Source organism: Rhea pennata, chromosome 19 (genome assembly GCF_028389875.1).
Source record: "Rhea pennata isolate bPtePen1 chromosome 19, bPtePen1.pri, whole genome shotgun sequence".
In the NCBI taxonomy this organism is placed as follows: Eukaryota; Metazoa; Chordata; class Aves; order Rheiformes; family Rheidae; genus Rhea; species Rhea pennata.
Genome location: NC_084681.1, coordinates 11,634,434 through 11,646,259, shown reverse-complemented (window position 1 = coordinate 11,646,259; position 11,826 = coordinate 11,634,434). Strand labels below are relative to the sequence as shown.

Genomic DNA, 11,826 nt, shown 5'->3' with positions numbered 1-11,826 from the left:
GTTAACAAATTTCCCTCTGGTTTGGAAACCCCCCTCTTGAAAGAGCTTCAGGTGAGCTCTTTGTGTTTGTTTTGGGGGACAGATTTCTTTCACGTGAATGGGAATCGGACTGATCCAAGGTCGTTGTGTGTCCCAGGCATGCACAGAAGCATAAAGGCAAGGCCTTTTACAGTGCTGCTATAACACCTGTAAATCACAGAGGATGATGTTTCTAGGGACAAACAGACTTTTTTACTCGGATCCCTGCCATTTGCCACATGAGAGGCTCTCTATTCCGGCTTCCTATTTGTTCCTTCTTGTTATTGCTTGGTCTTCTGATTAAATAAGAAAGCCTTTGTTTCCATGGTGTAACAGCCCAGCTCTTCACCTTGCAGTTCCCGCACAGGTTGGCAGAGATGCAATGTTATCCAGGGTTATTTGACAGACAGCTTGTTCCTGTTCTTTTCTCAGGGGTGAAGGTCAGCCACGTCTCAATGTCTAATGATACCAGTGCTAATTGGCAGGCTCATTACACACAGCAAGGGGAACCAATCCCTTCCTCCCCATTACATGTGCTGCCACAAGAGAATACGACACCAAACACCCAGTGGAGTGCTGAGGCTGAAATCCAGCTGCTAGCATGACTACAGATGGTGCATACAGAAAAGGCAACTAGCAAGGAAATGTTTTCAGAAGGGCCTTTTAGCTAAATGAATGAAAGATGATGAAGGAGCTGGGCTCAACCTTTTGCCAAGCATCCTTTTTATTTTGTTGTGCAACGAGAGAAACAGTCTCCTAATGCAAATGATGGGGAGGATGAGCATTTGAGGCTTGCAGTGACTAGATGACAAGTGAAGATTTAAAATATCTAGCAGCACTTGTGATCCCACTTGAAAACGGCTTGCTGGGCTTCTCTGAAGCCTCTTGACTCAACCACTTTTGGGCTAATCCCCCACACTTGTGTCAGGACATTGGTTTCTCTGCTTGATGGTTCACTTTCCTCTGGCATTTGGGTGGGGAGCAATATCTCCATGGAAGTTTCTGCAAGCATCAGGAGTTCCTGCACACTGGTTAATTCCTGCTGAGTAAGGACGGATGTAATACAGCATAAGGATTTATGGAAATAGGTGGGACAAGCAAGCTACTGAACAGCCTAAACCTCAGGCTGGAGACCTGGTGTGTTGGAAATGCTAATTCTGACACTGGTAGGGACAAACCTTTTGGAATCTGGGTCCCACATGTATACACAATAACCGCACTGTTCACGAGGCTAGCCCAGGGGCCTGCTGGGGCATCTGTACTATGCAGCTATTCTGTATGGGGTCCAGGACATGTGCGTGTGTCCTTCATGAATTGAAGCAAATGTGAATGAAAACAAGACAGGGGAAACGAGGATGTTATTATCCGCTGCTGTGTGTTGCTATAGTTTCCCTGGAGCCTTCCTGCCTGCAGGAGGGCTGCTCGGCCATGCAGTGCTGTGAGCCCGTGAAGGGAAGGGGATGCTTCTTGACAGAGCCACTTGGCACCGATGTGACAAATGGGAATTGAATGCAAATAATGTTGACAGCCAGTAAATCTGCCTCCTCCTGCCTTTCTCTCCCAGTCAGGAAGGAAGTAGGCTATTTTTAAATCTGAGGCCCAGGTATGTAAGTGTACCTAACGCTCTTTCTCATGTAAAAGAAGATGGGAAGTGATACAGTATCAGCTACAGTTCCCACGCTACCTTCTCCCCCTAGCCTACTCACTCCAAAGAAAATCAGAGCCCCAAGAGTTGCTCTAGGTAAAACTTGGGCTGTTAAGCTGCCAGATCGGGACCCAGAAGGACACTGGCTGTAAATGGGAATGGCATTGGCTGTGGCAGTCCCCAGCTGGAAGGATCGTTCAGTGCTATAGAGCTTTTCTGAAACTTCCCACGGTTGTGAGGTGTGGTCACTTAGGTGGCACCCTGTCAGCTTGCTGGGGCAACAGCGACCCCCACCGATCCTCATTAACCTAGTCTTAGTTGAGGCCCTGCACCTATGTCCTATAAGGATGAGCATTCATCCTCTGAGATCAGTTAGATCTGCTGGGGCCACAGGTCCCTTTACTTCAGCCTAGGCTTATGCAGCCTTGGCTCTAACCAAGTCTTGGAACACTGAGGGCACTAACAGACCTGATGGTCCTGACCAGCCTCCTCTGCCACATGCAGGACCCCATTTCAGATCAGGCTAGGGCTGTCAGTCCCTGCCCCAGTGACTCCACAGCAGTACTGCCATGGTCTTGTGCCTGCCTGGCCATTGGCCCCACTGATCCCAACTCCAGCTGGTAGACTGAGTGCCTAGCCTGGTGTCAGACCTGCCTCTTCACCATGGACTTGGTGATCTGGGCTCTTAGTTGAACCTGGCCAGTAGCTCTAGGTCTGCCCTCCTCACCCTGCTGGGGGTGGTGGGACAAGCCCTGACCGGTGAGATCCTGTCTTGACAGACGTTATCTCCTGACTCTCGGTCCTACAGGGAGCAGCCAGCCTGCATAGCACCCTGACTCCAAGTCAGGAGAGGTGACAAACGTCCAGCTATGGTGAGCACAGTCTGGGCTGCTCTGACCCACAGCCCCACACATCTAGGAACATCTCCATCACTGCCCAGAAAACAAGATACAGCCACGATTTCTGCCAGCATCGTGACTAACTTTCCCATGAAAGCTTCACCCAAGGCCCCAGGCATCCCTCACCCAGCCCACGCCTCCCTTCTGGCAGCCGCAGCAGGAAAGCAACGACTCCTTCGGATCGCCCATCCCTGCCACAGAGGCAGTGCTGACTTTGTGCAAAAGCAGATGTGTGTGAAGTGCTCTGAGCTTTTCCAGGGGCGGGAGATGCTGGCAGACACACAAAATATCGTTCAGAGCAGCAGAAAGACAGCAAGCTGGAATGGGGAACTGGAAAAGTATCTTGCTTTGGGCAGACTCCTCCTTGTCTCTCGTAGCAACACTGTTTATTTCTAGGCACTGGGTATGCAGTGTGTTCAGGCTCTCTCTTTCCCTCGGCTGGGAGGTGTCAGCGCAAGGGAAGTTGCCTTCGCCGCCTTTTTGTGGGGTAGTCTGTGGCAAAGCACAGGAGAAAACTAGCCTGACCTGCACTGCTGGTTTCTGAAGATTAGACAGAAGGTAAGACAGAGTCTGCTTTCATCTGCATGCCCAGAGAGTGCTGAGCGAGCACGACCGGCGCTGTGACAGCTTTCTCCTTAAGGGACTTCTCTATGAAAGAGGAAGTTGTCTTGAAATAACTCAGGCACTTCCCTTTTTACTTTGCAGACTTTGAAGCATGCAACAGAGACCGCGGCAAGGCAGCAGTCTGAATATTCGCACTTGCACAGAGTGACTTCTTGGCTGGGCAGAGCGGACCTGGCGATGGCACCTCGAGGACTCTGCTCTGTGTCTTCGCTCTGGAGGATGTCTCAGGTGCACGTAGACTCTCCGAGCTCCCGGTGTCTGCCCTAAAGAAGTAGGTAGAGTCCTGGTTGGCACACTGCTCCTGACTGAATGGCTCTGATTGCAGGGAAATGCGAATCTCCCCTTCTGCCCCATCCTTTGAGAGGATCCTACTGCTCTGCTCTGTACTCTGACCCTGGCTGGTCGTTGAAGAGCAGTGTGTATGGCACAGAGGTCCTCAGTGCTGCTGTTCTGCTGGGGAATGTTTTATATTTTAGAAATTGGAAGTGTGTGTGTGCATGTGTGAATGCTACAGTCCTGGGGGTGAAAGAGAAAAGTACTTGAACAGGCTGTGAGTGGTTTCCTTTATCTGTGTGAATTTGGATCTGCGAGAGGGCACTGATAGTGCCAGAGAGAGAAATTTGCTGCTTATCTGCAGGAAAGAAATATCTGTGCAAGCTTCCCCTGTTGTGACCAGACAACGAGAGTGATCCCAAAGTGAAACATAGTGTTTGCCCTCCAACCTGTCCCAGTAAGGAGAGCAAGAACTTTACTGTCCGTGTCTGTGGAGAAGCTGCAGGTAGTTTTGATGTTGTTACTGTTTTGGCACTGGTTCAAGACCTCTAGCCGCTCACTGCACACACATCCTCCTTGTACACCCTGCAGACAGCCAGTAACTGCTTGCTGTTCAACCCAGTTGGAGTGAGTGAATTATATCATTGATTTGGGGCCATTTCAGCAATATCTCATGCTTATTCATTTTGCTTTGTGTGAAACGACTCTCAGCTGCAGAGAATATAGTCACCTGCCTGAAACTGCTCCCTGCCATCACCTGCTCTCGCCCTGGCTCTGCCCCACTTGCAAGGGCTCCCTTCCCTCCAGCATGGCCGTTCCTCTGGCTCAGGGAGCGTGTCTCACCCCCTTGGGAGGGCAATGCTTGCATGGCAGGGCCCCAACCACAGGCTGGAGACTGGGCTTTGGCTTTTGCTGCTTGTTGGCAGTGGCGAGGTGGTGCATGCTCCGGGGCTGGTGGTTTGTGTGGTCGTGTGGCCTTCTGGCTTCCCCTCCCCTTGGCCCAGGGCCTCATCTGTCCCTTGAGAGCTGTGAGTGCTGCAGCACTGACACGGCAATAAACAGTGATGGTAGTGGTGATAACAAGGAGAGTGCAGGAGCCCTTTCCAGAAAGGAAACTAAAAAGCAGAGTGTTTGGGGCCCAAGCTTAAAAAAAGTGGACAAGCCAACTCAGTGTATCAGGTAGGTTTTAGTCATTCCTCTGCACTAGCTGTCATCTCCTGCTGAGTCCTGAACATGCAGCCTCTACAGCCTTTGGCTACAGTGGAGATACCAAGTCTTAGCAGTTGCATCATGATGACTTGCATCCCTGAGCTGCTACTACCTTCCCATAGGAGCTCTCCAAGTAGCTGTATGAATTAATAGCAATTTTTCTTTTGTACCTCTTGACTAAGCTTGAGCAAGGAAACAGTTTCCTCTGGGCTTCAAAGCTTTATTTATCTCCTCTTAGTATTATACAAGCTCTTACGTGTGTACTTGGCCAATACTTTGGTGTTAGAGTGCATGGCTCTCAAGGCTTTCTGGCTGTTTCTGAACTTCTCTCCAGATGGCCCAAATCCATGGGGCATTCTTCAGCCACTGCAGCTTCAGATCCCTCTAAACAAAAGGGACAATGCTTCACAACCCTTCACATCTAAAGGAATGTATTACATCTGCAATGGAAGAAGGTATGTGATGGTCTGGTGAAATATATGCCCAGCCTCTGCTCCATCATATGAATCTGTTCAAAATACACAGCTTTCTCCCAAATATTAATCTGGTCTGAGGAAGTAATCAGAGTTTGTGAAGTCTTCTGGCTGTAATTCTGGTAAGACCTTGGCTTGCTGGTCACGGCCTTTGTATATACATGCCCTGCAGCCTCCCTCTGCCAACTGTGAAATCCTGGGCCTCTAGCTGCTATCATACGACTATCCTGACATCAAATATTGGACAAGTCTGCTATGAAGACCAGTTGTGATGTTTCCGTCCCAAAACAGCTTAGCATATGTTTTGATTCTTTTACCCTAGACAGAGCTATTGGACTCCCCTATCTGCTGTTTGTCTGTCCATCAATCTATCTAGAATGCCATTGGCTGGGTGGACACAAATCTGACTGAAGACTAGCACTCTTAATAAGGAGAAATCCTGTAAGTTGGGTGAGAATTGGTGGCCAGCTGGCAGGGAGAGGTGATGTTCATGCTCGTGATGGCAAGGTGGGGAAGAGGTCATAGCCTTTATCCACTCTGCTGAGCATCAGCCAAGTAGTCAGACAGCACAGGACAGCTAGCAGTGTTTTCCTGGGCCTTGCAGGAAGATATGTTCAAATTCTTCGATGACAGAAACATTACAATTTTTTTTTTTTTTTTTTTTTTTTTTTTTTTTTTACCAAAAATACCCTGCCTCATACAAGGGCTGTGGAGGAGGGAACTGGCTGCTGTTCCTTGTTGGTGGACATTGATCCCCACATCCTCACTGAAGCAGTTTCTGTTTTCTGTTTTATGCTCAGATGGTTTCACTCTGGCAGTCCTGTAAACCTTTCCCCTGTGAAGACTGCAGAGCAGTCTTGCTTATTATGCCGGACCCCGCCTTGCTTCACTGACATCAGGGACCCCAGTGCAAAAGTTGCCTCCAGCCTCTTTGGCAGGGGATGCCCTATGCACCATATCACTGGGGTACATTGAATTCCCACCTCTCCACCACCTTCTGATATATGGGACATACACATGGTGGGCACAGCTGTTGCAATAGCAGAGCCATAAGGCTTCTTTTTTAGTCTTCACCTTACGTGTTTGCAGATGGCTTTGGGGATATAGAGAGTGCCAGCATCCCTCCCTAGCAGCTCCAGCTTCCCCTGCCATGGTGAGAATTTGACATAGAAGAGTTTTGATTTTTTATAAGGAATAATGGCTCCTCTGAGTCAGGTATTTGGGAAAGAGTTCACCAAAGAAGACTCTCAGTTGTTTACAGCCTTCCTAATGCAACCATATCACTTACCTAGACATGAGGACTCTCAGGACTTTTCTTCCCAGTTGCTTTCTTGCTTATCTGAGCTTTACTGGTGTTAATGACTGTTCTGAAGGCAGATGCTCTGTTGGCTGAGTCACATCTTTCTATTTTGAGTTGTGACATGCCTTGAAGACAAACACCATCCATCAAATGAGTTGGGCAGGAGCTTTCAAATGGGGACTATTGTGATAAGTGATCTGTAATGGGATGGGCTTCGCTTGGCAGTATCTAGTGTGATTCCTTCTACCAGATTAATGTTACTGATGGATGTTCATAGTCCCACAGAAAGTGGTGATTTCTGTTGTTGTCTGTACTGTGTAATTAAATCTTGTTATTGACCTTGTTCTCATGAGATTACAACTGCATGACTATATACTTACCCATTCCTTGTTCATTCTACTCCTCTTCCCTCTCCATGTCAGATCTGTTAGCAGTTGTCACGTTCATTCCCTGCTGCAAGGGCAATGACAAAAATACATCCCTAGGCTGGTTGTCCACTGATGCTGGGGGAAACATGTCATGCACATGACTCCAGGGCAAGTCTGACTCTGGTCACTACACTCCAGCTCTCTCTCAAACCCACAGGCAATGGCTGCACTTCCTCCCTGAGCTGCCAGTGACATGACTTTGCCTCCACTTTCTGGCAGACATGGCCTCCTGGATGCAGCTTCTAGTAGAGCTTGCTCCTTTTGGAACTGCTTGCTCCACAACAGAAGGAGGTGGGCGTGCCCTGAAACAGTTGTTCAAACCCTAAATTTCTTTTCAAGGAGTAAAGGATTTGCTCACAACCCACAACTGCTATTCATAGCTGGTGATCCAGAGAGCGTAGGGTGAAGGGACTGTACCATCGGTGACTGCACTGATGAAGGTATTGCAAAACCAGGTGTTGCTCAAAGAATAGGATTTTAAAGCAGAGTGCTTTCAAATCAGCAAGGGCCTGGAGGTGCCATTATAGGGAGGCATGGAGCAGTTGTGCCATCCCATGGCCCCTTCCCTTTTGAGAAAGCAGCTGGCTCCCTGGCTGACCTCTCCTAGGTCAGCCACAGTTTGGAGCCTGAGCTCTGTGAGCTTTTATTTTCCCCTCAGGTGGACAGCATTCGCCTGGGCTGTTTGTCTAAGCAAATCTGGCAGCGATTTTTAGAATGCGTTTATTTTTTCCCTCCAATTGTTTTTCCATAGCTGACTCTGGGAATAGAAAGAGAGATGCTAAATCTAAAAAGCTGATGCTTCCGGAAAACTCGTTTCTTCCCTTAGAAAGAATGAAAAGTGACGTTGGCAAGGAATTCTCCAAAGAGTCGTTAATGTCCAGGAAACAGCCTCAACTTCCACACCAGCTTTAGCAAATGACTTTGGAGCTTGTTAAATACTGATGGGCAGATGAACGTCTGAGAGCTGTGAGAGCTGCAGAGTTGTTTGGTCTGTGAAATGGTTGTATGTGCATTTGGGTCGCTCTTGCCTTCTCCCTCCGTGAGTGTGAGTCTCTTGGCAGGGATATACCTTGCCAGAGCAGCCAGCAGGCAAGTGTCACAGCAAAGTGTGACCGGAAAGCAGAATCTGAGCTTGCAACAGGTTTACTTGGCAGTGAGAGCCAGAGGGAGAGCATCTGGTTTCATATCAGAGTTGTCTGAAACCAAAAGCTCTGCCAGTTTTTACAATGAAACTGTAAATCAGTCCAAGTGGCTGCAGGCTGGTCCATGGCATGTGTGATCCCTTTGCCTACTTTACAGGTCTGTTCCACCCTGTCCAAACAAGGAAGATGAGTGTTGTAAATGGACTCTGGTCTAGATGATTTTTATGCAGTTTTTTAGTTTCAAAATGTAAGTTCTACACAGTTTTGTTTTAACCGAGACACCTCACCCTCAGGCAGCTGATATAAGGTGAGATGGAGCCAGACCTTGCCCTCAGTGTTTCTTCTTGGTCATAGTTCAGATCCTCAGAGGAGCTAGGCTGCTGTTGTTTAGACAGGAAAGAGGGCTGGAGATTGAAAGGCTGGATTTGTCCCACTTTCCTACCAAAGCTGTGCTGCTGAGCTGAAGGTCAAATCTGGCCAAAAATAGTGGCTGCTTCACTGGCATATGGACATGGTTTAAGAGAGGAGTACCATCAGGATGTTATAGCTGCTTCTGATGGACTATGGGTAGATTTTGTTATAGCATCAGTTTGTACCAGTATCATTGATGACCCCAGGTCCTAGAGGAGCAATTGTGCGGTGTTTTGGAGGCTGTCAGGCTGCAATTTTGAGCAGCCCAGAAGATGCACTGTTAAAGAAAGAAGGTCAGATTGAGAGAAGTGGCCTATTCAAAGCTCTCCTTCTGGTCATCCAGCCAAGAAATCTCCCTCTGGCTCACATTTGGTACTTCTACTCCAGCCACTCTCACCAGAGTTAAAAGGAAACCCAGGCTGGGCAGCCACCTCAGACAGAGCAAGAGCTTTGTAACATTAGACGAAGCATCTGATGTGCTACTTTCATAACTGATCTCACTTCAGGGCAACTGCAGGGAGACGGGGGGAGGACAGAGGGAGGGGGTGGTGAATTCTGATCTGCTTTAAGGGGCATCTGTCATCTCAGGATGAGACACTGCAAATGCACGTGTTTGTGTGTCTCCCCTGAGGCTGAGGAATTGCTGCCTCTCCCTTCAGGACACTCTGGAGCAGAACAGCTCACTTGCCGCTGCTAATGGTATTTGTGAAGAACTCTTTATATTAGGAGCAAGTCATGGTTCCTCTTGCCAAAGTGGGAAGCTGGGATCAGGGCAGTAATCAGGGGCAGAGTAGGAGAGAAGGGGAAAGGAGGAGAGCAGCTAGAGGAGCAGCTTTCCAGACTCCATTCCTGTGCAATGCATGCTTTTTTTCTTTCCGAGTATCTGTAGTCAAGCTGATAAAGGGCTACAGGAAACCTCATGTAGTGAAATTGTAACTAAATACAGGGCTGCAAAAGGCTCGGAGAGGTTGACTTTGGAACAAGACTAAATATAACTGTCAGAAAGCACACCATGGGCCACACTTACCCTACTTTGTGGGTGGGGGAGGGGACATGTCCCCACATTGGCTGTGCTCAGCAGAGCTCCAGTCAGTGATGTTTGGGATGCTGCTGGGTGAAGGGAAAAACTGCTTGGCACCAATGTTTATCAAGCCAGTTATGTCTGGTAGTGGAAAGACTCCCTTGGGCAGGATGGAGCAGCTCACCTTTTCAAGGGAACCTGCCAGCCTGCTGCCAGCCCAGCCCAGCCTTCCCACTGCTAAGGAGTTTGACTTTAGTTTTTCTTTCATAGCTTCAAATATTTATGCATGTGCTTATTTTATGTTTCGCTTGTTTTACTTAGTCTAAGAGTTTTGATTTTTAGTGATTTACATTGTTTTTTGAAGGTCCACAAAATAGAGAAGTAGATCTTTTGGGGAGACTGTGCATCTTCATTTTAAATGCCTCCCAGGAACAGCCCAAGTCATACTGTTCTCCTGCAAGTATGAAGGGGGTTGAAATAACTCACGTAGATGGATACATCTCCATCCTCTGCCATAGGATTCTCAATCCCAGTCCAAGGTCCTCACACATAAACAACTAAAAAGAGACTGAGCTTCAAGTTCAGTTGTGGCTCAGATCTCAGAGGAGAATAGCCTTTTCTGGGGACAGTGATATGCATTTCCAGGCATACTCTTTCACAGCTAGACAGTTTATTGAGTGTACCAGGCTGTGGAGTCAATCTCATTTCCACACCATGCACTCCCTGGAATATTCGCCTGGTTGGTTTATGTCACTAGGTTCAATAGAGGTTCTTTGGTCCTAGCAGGGCACTTTTACAGGCCTGCTCTTATGCCCCTCACCATCATATCTCCCCTTGACTCAGCTGTCATTTCCCAATGGTCAAGTGTATTGGTTGGGGCCTGTGAGCCCTTCCTGTTTTTAGGTAGAAAGCTTGTGGTCACCAGTGCTCAGTGAGCTCTGACACATGTGCACAGAGCAGAAGCGAGCCCCATCCAGACTCAGCAGCATTTTGTGTGGACTGCTGGTATAGATGCTTCTCCAGGGAGAAGACTACTGTTTTGCTGTCTAACTCCTGACTGCTGAACCTTTATTGAAGAGCCAGTGTCCTTCAGGTGGGCCTGATCCACAGTCTTCTCCTCCCTTGTTCTTGCAATGTGGCTGCCAGGACAGTCCTCTGCCCTGAAATGAGCTGTGATAATGGGAGCTGGAAGGATCTGGGAAGGTAAGCACAGGAGGGAGTGAGCTGTGCCTAGCAACTTTGGGAGAGAGTTCCTCATTGCATGGTCCCTATGCTCCTGTTGCAGCAGGGAAGATGCAGGGTGAGGCTATGTTGGAGGATCTTGTCTCCAGACTGCTGGAGAGCCAGCAGGTGGTTCCCAGCCAAAAGCAGTTTGTGACCCTTTCCTTTACAGGGAAGACAGCAATTCAGGTGAAGGCCTGAATTACTTCACCAGGTACTACATAGATCCCATCCTCAGAAATTTAGAAAATATCCCCCTGCCCTCTGGGGATCAATAGTTGGGGAGGGATTAATCTGGTGCAAGGTGTTCTCTCCAGCTGGGGAGTTTGATATCTTGTCATCTTCTGGTGAGGAGGTGACAAGCTGTGTTTGCTTTACTGGGATCTTGGTGATGTGGCATGGTTAATGCTGAGGATCTGGTCCAAGGGACTCTCTGGATTAGAAAGAGGAGATGCAATGCAGCTCAAACATGTCTCTGTGCCTGATGTTATGCCATGCAGCACCCAAGAAAGCCATGGGTATAGGGGCCCCATTGACTGGCTCACAGCATGTGGTTGGTCAAGGCCTGATAGGCACAAAGTCCAGAGGTGGCTGTAACCAATCTCTTTTGCCCAATGGTCCATGAGCAGAAGGGGTGGTGATGACAAAGGAATCACTAAGGGACTTTTCCCTGCATCTTTTGCTCACAGGGACATCCCTCTCCATCATCTCCAGGGAACGAGTGATTCCAGCATCTCTCTTCCTCCCACCAGCAGCTGGAGCAGGGATGGGCTAAAGACAGAGAGTGTCCTGTCTGACCTCCAGGGGATTTAAGGCTGCTGCATCCTGGGAAGAGCCTGGAAATCTGAGGAATATTGAGTGGATGTTGGGAAAGGATCCTATCTTGATGGGCCAGGAAACATCCTGGCATGGTGCTGAGGACCACAGGTTTCTCCAGTGCCAGCGTGTCACATCTGCTACTGATCTGACACCAGCATTGGCGTCTTTATGGAGCATGTCTGCATTTGCACATACCTTCCACTAAAATACTTCTTCAGCTCTAGTAAGGGTTTCAGATGGTTATTGTGTCCCTGCAGTGACACACAACTACTAGATAGCATTCAAGGACTTTGTCCTATCCACATGGCTATATAACATGTCCTGTATAGTCAGGCTGTTCCCA

The 11,826-nt window shown here is 48.5% G+C and overlaps 1 protein-coding gene across 5 annotated transcripts in view; it reads left to right on the top strand.

The window, feature by feature from the left end:
* The first annotated feature begins 3,008 nt into the window (after positions 1-3,008).
* The window catches only part of PIK3R6 (phosphoinositide-3-kinase regulatory subunit 6), a 40,713-nt gene continuing 31,895 nt past the window's right edge, over positions 3,009-11,826 (top strand). For 4 of the 5 annotated variants that reach the window (XM_062591701.1, XM_062591697.1, XM_062591702.1 and 1 more), the window contains exons 1-2: positions 3,009-3,120; positions 3,268-3,457. The gene's annotated coding sequence lies outside the window, so the exon portion shown is untranslated. Of the gene's footprint in view, positions 3,121-3,267; positions 3,458-3,823; positions 3,965-11,826 lie in introns of all 5 variants that reach the window. The other variant, XM_062591698.1, reaches the window with a different exon arrangement.